This window comes from Lygodium microphyllum, chromosome 25 (genome assembly GCF_053477565.2).
Source record: "Lygodium microphyllum isolate KBCC chromosome 25, Lygodium_microphyllum_v1.1.10, whole genome shotgun sequence".
Lineage (NCBI taxonomy): Eukaryota > Viridiplantae > Streptophyta > Polypodiopsida > Schizaeales > Lygodiaceae > Lygodium > Lygodium microphyllum.
Genome location: NC_141159.1, coordinates 129975572 through 129984288, shown reverse-complemented (window position 1 = coordinate 129984288; position 8717 = coordinate 129975572). Strand labels below are relative to the sequence as shown.

The 8717-nt window shown below is 42.6% G+C and overlaps 1 non-coding gene across 1 annotated transcript; it reads right to left on the bottom strand.

The window, feature by feature from the left end:
- Nucleotides 1–552: 552 nt before the first annotated feature.
- Nucleotides 553–619, bottom strand: LOC148014748 (small nucleolar RNA SNORD36). Its single transcript, XR_015688775.1, has one exon. It is a non-coding gene; the product is annotated as a small nucleolar RNA SNORD36 (small nucleolar RNA).
- Between the last annotated feature and the right edge of the window lie 8098 nt (nt 620–8717).

The window sequence follows — 8717 nt, the reverse complement described above, 5'->3', positions numbered from 1 at the left end:
CCAAGGCTAGAAAAATTTCCCAAGCTACACTCTCATCCATCAGAACACATACAGAAGCATACAGAACAGTACCAGAACAGCTACAGTACAGAACAGAACAGAACAGAAATAGAGGCTCTACAGAAGACCTACAAAAGGTTACAGAAGGTCATCAAAACCACATAACTCATTCTCAAACCATTCCAAACTCTCAAAACCATTCAATAAGCTTTCACAAGATCTCAATCTTCATCAATCAATAATCCCTCCCTCCTTACAGAAGACAATCAGAACAAAACAGACCAAAACAGAACAAAACATAAGGTATACAGAACCAATTAGAACATCACAGAACTACATATCTCTACTGATAAACATCATGAACTTCCAAAACACAATCAATATCATCCAAAACACTCTCAAACCACTTCCAAACCAATCAATCATCTCATAAAATCAACCATTCAGCTCTCAAAAACAACAAAAATCATCCAAAAAACAAGCCATTTCAACACTCAACATATCCCCACACTTAATAAGGAAGCGTCCTCGCGGCCCAGGAAAAAGGGAATACAAGTTCAGGGAAAAGCTCAACTTTAATCTTCAATATCTCTTCAAAAAAATCCATCCACCACGACCCCAACTTATAACCTGTTTCTGATATAAAAATACAAAGAAAGGAAAACCCTTTATACATTAACACCGCTTATCAAACTAAAAATCACAACAAATTTATAAAGGATATAAGAGTTTTCTTCTTCTTCATCAGCATCAGCTTCAACTCTCCAACCACGACCCCATCACCACAATTCTCCAAAATGTAGCTCGCACGCGAAATCCAATCCAATAGGAAACCACCACGTTCGTTTTACATAAATGAACTCACAACACAAACACTAATACAACACAACCATCTGAATGACTCCTCCAAAAGGAGAGATTTTCATTAAAAAGCTTCCACCATACATTGGAAAGGTATCAATGAAGATGATCCCTCTTGAAAGATTGATGTTGTCGGAAACGATCCATAGACAAGGATTCATCTACAAAGGTTTTGGGAGGATTTTGAAAAAACTGAAGACAGCACATCCTTTCCAACAGGACCAGGTATCTACTAGGTAAACAAAGGGCATGAGAATACAATATATCCAGCTGCTGGGAATCAATGCTCACATTGACATTCAGGCACAACTTTGGAATAGGTTTGGAATCATTATGAGAGTGCCTATGCATATACGCCAAATACCAAGCAAAGTGAGTAGTTAATCTCACTGAAGGATCTGCACACTGTGAATACTGCTGAGCAAAATGAACATAGTTCTGATAAGCTTGACTGAAAGTTGTCCATTCTCCTGGAATTACTGGCCAATTGATCTGAGGTCCTGTAAGGGAATCATCCGAACTCCATCCCCTTCTTCTGGAAATCTGATTATGAAACCCGTCACAGTCACTAACCAACTGAGGTGGTTGAGATATAGAAGTGTTAGAAGAGGGTAGTGGAATAAGAAAAAGTGGATGAAGTGAGGGATAGGCAAAATCATAAAGGAAGAAAAGTTTAAAGAAGGAGTGGCAGAAATTTGGAGGGAATCACTAAGGAAGGGTGTTAACTGCTAAGTAGGAAATGTGGAGGGTACATGAATGGATGGAGAAGGATAGGGTGGAGAAGGGGAAAATACTATATCCTCAATAAAGGACCAGTATGTAAAAATGGGAATTTGAGGGAAAGATGAAGGTTGGAAAAGAAGGGGTAAAATAATTGTGGAATTAGATTGACAAAGGGAAAGATATATAGCATATCTGTGAGCCATTTGTTGGTAATATAGGAGGGTAGGAACAGAAGGTCCTAAGAGAGATCGTCTATGATAGGCATCAAAGAAGGTAGAATCAAATGGATTATGTTTTGAAAGATAGGCTAAGAGATCCATCCTCAGTTGATTAGTACTCTGGGCAGAGGTAGGAGCTGTGTTTTGTCTTTGATTCAGGACCACAGAATCAATAATGGGATACCAAGAATTATCATGACAATCAGCCACTTTGGAGGAGTAACCCTCGAACATGTCAGCTATGCGCAACTCCAAATGGTTGACATACAAAACAGCTTGGAGAACCACATCCCCCACATACCATGCCATATCCACCTCATTTGGAATTAACAAGTCTCCTCGTAGATACATGTAGGACATCAACATGGTATCTGGCGTGACAAAATCTTCAAACACCATCCTTACTACCTCTGTCAGCAACTCAGCAGACCAAGCCCCACTCCATCCATCCTCTGGAAGAGGTAAATCCATCGTGGAAAGCTTCATGTAGAAAACCAACTTCTGTAAGTGGTAGTGGACAAAGAAAGAATGGTCTGGTGGAACATATTCCTGAAACTGCTCAAAGGTAGACCATAATAAGTCCATTCTGGACTGCAATCTTTCCACTTTATCTTGGAATAAAGGACACAAAGTATCCTGTCTCTGAAGAGCAGCCAAGTCCTGCTGTGAAAGAGAAGGGATCAAGGGAACATTAGGGCTTGGAGGAACAAACCGGGATTTTGCCAGTTGATCTTGCAACTGCTTGATTTGGGAGGCTTGGGATGCCACTGTGTCATTAGCAGCCTGTAAAGCTGAAAGTTTGTCATCTAAGAGAGCTTGGAACTCCTGCGTTTCTCTGGATATCCTCTCCTTTTCCTCTGAAAGGCTAGTAACCTGGGATTGAGCCTCTAGTAACTGGATCTTCAAAGAAGATATCTCATCGCTTTGGGTGGCAACCAGTTGGGTTTGTTGTTCCATCTGCTCAAACAAATCTGCTAGGGTATCCTTAGTAGAAGCTAACTCGGATGTTACCTTATGCAACTAGTCCTTAGACTGTATGAGCTCTTCATAAAAGGACGGGTACATCTGTTGAACACAGGCTGTCACTGACAATTCAATGGAACTTTGAATATCTTTACAGAGGAAAGGAATTGCATCTCCCGAGACGAGACTGTTCAGGGAGGGAACTGATATGTCCAATGATCCTTCGCGATGTGATCTGAACAGGTTATTACAAGTGAGATACCCAGGGAGTTCACAGCCAGAGGTAGCAAGGATGGGCACTAAAGGAAGTACGGAAGGAGCTTTATCCGCTACCCGCTTCAAGCGTTTGCGCTGGATGACCAGGGGAGGCGGAGAATCATCATCCTCTATGTCAATGGGTTCTGACTCATCGGAAAGTGGAGGAGGAGGTACTGGATCGGATGGAGGAGGTGGAGGCACAGTCTTCTGTAAATCTGAATAGGTCAAGAAGGCAGACAAATATGATCCATATGTGACATTGGTAACATTATCCGTGGTGACTTTGACGAAATGTTGATCCATTTTAGTGAGGAGGTAAGTGCTCCAATCAATAGCAGCTCCTTTCAACACCATCCTGGAAGCTGTGAAAAGCTCTTTGGACAAAGACTGGGATGGCATTTTGGCAGGCATAAACCTGTCCTGGAGAAACTGACAAACCATCTTCCATATGGGATCAATGATCATGGAAAAGGAAACTCCTGAAGAGTTAATCACCTTCTTTACATCCAACATCTCCCTTGTTTGCTTTTGCAACAGCTTCAGAATCTCTTCATTAGAGAAAAGCTAATGAGTGGTAACAAAAGGTTCACCTTTGGAGAGTAGAGATAGAGCCTTCCCTAAGCCTCGAGGTGTCAAAGTCATAGAAATTCCCTGGACTAGTCCTGTCTTCTTGCTATAGGAGGCCAGAAACTCATCACATAACGACGGATCCTCTGGAAGCAATGGAAAAGAAGTAGCCACAAAAGCAGCGAGTCCCGCCTTCGTGAGAGGCTCAAAAGTGAGTAGGGAAGAGTAATCCCTACTAACTAATGGGACGTACTGGATAGGGGGAGGAGCGTGAGAAGGCGCCATTCAGATGGTTACACACACACCACAAACACAGACAATCAAGGAGAATGCCTGCAAAGCAACAGACAAAAAAAACCAAGGATAAGAGAACAACCAAAACAATAAAACGTGACCCGACCAACTAACCCCAAGCAAACCACAACCTAGAAAAAATTCGACATGACCTTGAGACATATGCGACCGAAAGCTTCATGCTATGCATCAGACAAACACCCAGAACCCCGTATCAAGCAATAAAAGAAAAAACTACACACCGTACCCGTAACCGTATCAAAGACAAGAAACCAAAGCATCACCACATCCGACACATATCAAGACTACATCGTTGATAAACCAGTGTTTGACCATGGAAATAACTCTAATGATTGCGCATACCCATCCCACGAAACCGGTTCGTTAAAAAGGGAAATTAAGTATAGTGAGGGGAAATTAATTTAATGAAGGGTTTATTTTAAGAAATTATTAAGAAATGGGAGAATATTTATTGAGTGATAAACCTTAGCAAGAAAACGACGGTTCCTTATTATAAATTTAATTACAAATTATCAGGTGAAAACGGTGCTTTAATTCGAATCCCGGACTTCGATACCCAGACTGGGCCTCTAAATGCAAGTTCATTGATTACCAATTAAGGTGATGTGGAGAGCTTTTTTGCCAGCGCGTGCTCTTGTGACGGCTGGTTCATTTTAATTAAAAATTAAAGTGCCTCTGTAGCGCACGTAGCGCGTGCTAAGTGAACGGTGGGTTTATTTTAATTAAAAAATATGTGTGTGTAGCGCGAATACACGTGAAAACTGTGGGTGAATAAATAGTTTATTTTAACAATTAATTTGTGATTAAGGGAGAAATGAAAATAAATAAAGCACATAAAATAAATACCTGGAAAGGGTGTGTATGTAATGACCTAAAAGCGCACGGAAGAGTCCCCCAAAAGAAGTGAATCCAGGAAAAGAAAAGTAAAGACCACTGACGAAACAATAAAGACAACACCTTAGTGGATGTGTTGAGTTTGAGTATGAGTGTTAATTTATGTGATGATGTATTAGGATAGTTTTGAGTTTGCTTTTGTTTTTGCTTTGTTAAGTTTATTGTGTGTGGTTGGTATTTTAGGAAGTATTAGGTGTGGGGATTGGAATTATGTGTGTTGGTTTGGAAATTTTTTTTTGTTTTTGAAGAAATTGTAGGGGGTTGTGTTTTATATGGGTGTTGTTTTTTTTTTTCAAAAGGAAAAATAATGACAAATGGATAGGGGATGAAGAAAAAAGAAAAATTCAGCTAGGTAAGAAATATCCACAATTTAGTGTATGAAAATAAGATGGGGATGTTTATGGTTAATTTTTTGTTTGTTGGTTTTTTTTAAAAAAAATAGGAGTTCCATGTATGTAAATATTTTAAAGTGAAAAATAAATGAAAAAAGGTCAAGGGGGGTGAGGGGAATTTTTTAGAATTTTGTAGAAATTTTTGGGTATTTTTTACTAATTTTAAATGAATTTTTTACATTTTTTGTTGGTAATTTTTGGGATAAATTGGGAAATATGGAATTTTTAGAAATTTTGGGGTTGGAAATTTCCAGTTGACAAATTTCCAAAAATTGGCAAAAAGCGAAGGGAATTTTCAGAATTTTTATGAGGTGGAAATTAATTTATAAATTAATTAAATCAGTTAAATCAGGAAAATCAGCTTAGTCTGGTAAGTAAGGTCAAATTAAGTCAGCTAAGTCCGGTTAGTTTGTGTAAGTCAGACTAAGGCAAGTCAAGTTAGTCAAATGGAACTAGGTTAGTCTGGGTTAAGTCAGATAAGTCAGGTAAGCAAGTCAGTGGAGACTAACCTAAGGGGGGTGAGTGAAACTAAGCTAGGGTTAGGGTAACTCAACTGAGGTTAGTCTAACTATGCTAGGGTTAGTGTAACTAGGGGGTGGGGTTCAACTAACTACAGTGGGGTTAGGTTGACCTAGGTTGGGTTAGTTCAACTTAGGTTGGGTTAGACTAACCTAGGGTGGGGTTAGTGGAACTAAGCTAGGGTTAGGGTTAGGTTAACTAACCTAAGTAGGGTTAGGGTTAGGGTTAACTAACCTAACTAAGGTTAGTTGGTTAGGGGGGGGTTAGGGTTAACTAACCTAACTAAGGTTAGTTGGTTAGGGTTAGTCTAACCCAACTAGGGTTAGTTAACCTAATTAGGGTTAGAATAACTGAATTAAGGTTAGTTGGACTAATTAAGTTAATGAACTTAATGCAAGTTAGTGGAACTAACCTAAGGGTTAGTTAGGAGGAGGAGGGAGAGGGGGGTGGCGGCGCCGTCGGCGGTGGCGGCTCTGGACGGCGGTGGTCATGGCGTCCCTACTTCTGCGGACCAGGCGTGGGCGACTGTAGACATCGATCGTGGCGGCGTTGGACGTCAATCGCTGCCGGGGGACTACGCGAAGAAGAGCGAGGAGCTACTGAACTACGTGGTGCTGCTGGAGGCGATGGTGGAGGGGTGCCGAGAGGTGGCGGCAGCGGAGAAGGTGCGGGGGGAGGTGGAGCGGGAGGGGGTGCGCCAGCAGATCGAGGTGGCGCTGTTGAAGGTGGGGGGAGGCGAGAGGAGGAGGGAATGGAAAGGGAGGAGGAGGTGGGAAGAGAAGGCGGGGGGAAGCGGGAGGAGGAAGAAGGAAGGGGAAGAAGGCAAGGGATGGAGGAAAGGGAAGGGGTGGAAGGAGGAGGCAGAAGGAGGAAGGGAAGAAGGGAGGGAAGAAGGGAGGGGATGGAGGGAGAAGGGAGGGGAAAAGAAGGGCATCAGATGGGGGAGATGGGGGGAGGGTCAGGGAGAGAGAAAGAGGGGAGAGGAAGAAGAAGAGAGAGAGAGAGAGAGAGAGAGAGAGAGAGGGGGAGGGTGGTTGAGAGTCGGGGGGGGGGGGGGGGGGGGAAGAGGGTGTCCGTTGGGGGGAGGGGTGTGTTTAATTTTTTTAAAAAAATTAATTAATTAATTAATTAAAAAAAAGGAAAGGTGAGATGCCCCTGTCCCGCGCGCATGCGCGGGGCGGGGGTAAAAAAATTTGCGGGGCCGGGAGTAAAAAGGCATCCGGATACAGGGACGGAGCACACGGACACGACCGGGGCGCTTTAAGACGCGTAAAATCGAAAAAGGCGCGTTCACGCACGGGACGGAGCATGCAAAAATACAAAAAATGAAGAAAAATTAATATCGCCCAAGTCGGCCGTCAAAACAAAATATCATAAAAACAAAAAGTGGGCAGGACGGCAGGGGGAAGACAGGAAAAATATGCAACGGAGGTTCCGGGAGGGGTAAAGGGCGGTCACGTGCAAAAAACACAAAAACCGAATAAAAAAACGCAAGTAAAAATTAAGATTAGAAAATCCGTGTATCGGAATGAGGTGCAGGAAAAAGGAAAACCATGCAAAAAGACGTGCCGGACAATCCTATCATATCAAAACATAGTTCCGACTGAGATAAGACGTGTTCACGTGGGAAAAACCCAAAAAATAAACCCAAAAATGGGATCGAAAATTAATACCGGACGAACCGTTCGCCGGAATGACATGCAGTAAGAAGGAAAAATGTCCGCAGGAAGGAATGGCACAAGGATGTCATGTTAAACCACAGTTCCGGTGGAAGTAGGAGGGGTTCACGTGCAAAAAACTCCAAAAATACACCCGAGAATTCATTGAAAAATTAATAAGTAAAAATCCAGAAGTTGAAAGAGGGGGGAGGAAAAAGAAAAAAGTTGGGGGAAAACATGGGGGACACGATAGTCAAATCAAATTGGAATTCCGATACAAACAGGACAGGTTCACATGGAAAAATGTCAAAAAGACGCACGAAAAAGTCGTAAAAAACTGGAAAATTAATAATGGACAAACCGTGTATCAGAATGACTCGGAGTAAAAATAAAAAATGTCAGGGAAAAGTGGTTGTCAGGGCTATGACATCAGATCATGGTTCCGAAGGAAGAAAAGTGCGTTCATATGGAAAACCGACTAATTTACGCAAAATGCTTCAAAAATTAATAACTCAAAAACCGTACACCGGAACAGGGGTAGGTAAAAAGGAAAAATGGTCAGTTCAAAGGGAGGAACAGGGCTATAAGGTTGGATTTGGACTTCGGTGAACGTAGGGTACATTCACATGGCAGGATCTCAAAAGTAGGGAATGAAGGAAAACTGCAAGGGAACAGCCCCAAGGGTGGGTGGAAAATGAACGGTCAGGTGGGAAGGGACCCCATTAGGGTAACAGCAAGTCATGTCATAGATGCATGAGCAGGTTGAGGCATATGTAGAAGGGGTATGCAATGTAGACGAGCAGGGACGGGTCCCACACTTAAGACCTTAATGGATAGGGTTAACCGAACAATAGGGACCTAGGACCACGCCACAGACCATCCACTAACGTCCCCACACTTAAAACATGAACGTCATTGAGAAACAGAAATTGTAGGGTTAGAAAAACTTGGCCCAGTTTGTTGAGGATCACGATTGATTGTCAATGGCACGTCCTGTGTTGTTGTCGGCTGCTGGAGGTACCAAGGCATCTTCTCGGCACACATCCGGCATGGAAGGGACCATGCGGCAGCACCCAGGGAGGTAGTTGATAGAAGTAATTGTAGGAAATTCATCGATGATGAGGGATATTGCACTCAACTCACAGTCACTCATATGGAATGAAAGAACAGTCACTCACCCCATGACTAATATCACTCGAGGAAAAATGATTGAAACCCATATCTCATACCCGGTAGAGGAATCCACAAGGGAATGGTGCAGAGAAAGTATGCTAGGGTGCACTGTTTGATGGTGCATTAGTGCGTCCAACCCGTCTGGCATAAGTGCAAGGAGGAAGGCAAGGGAGCCT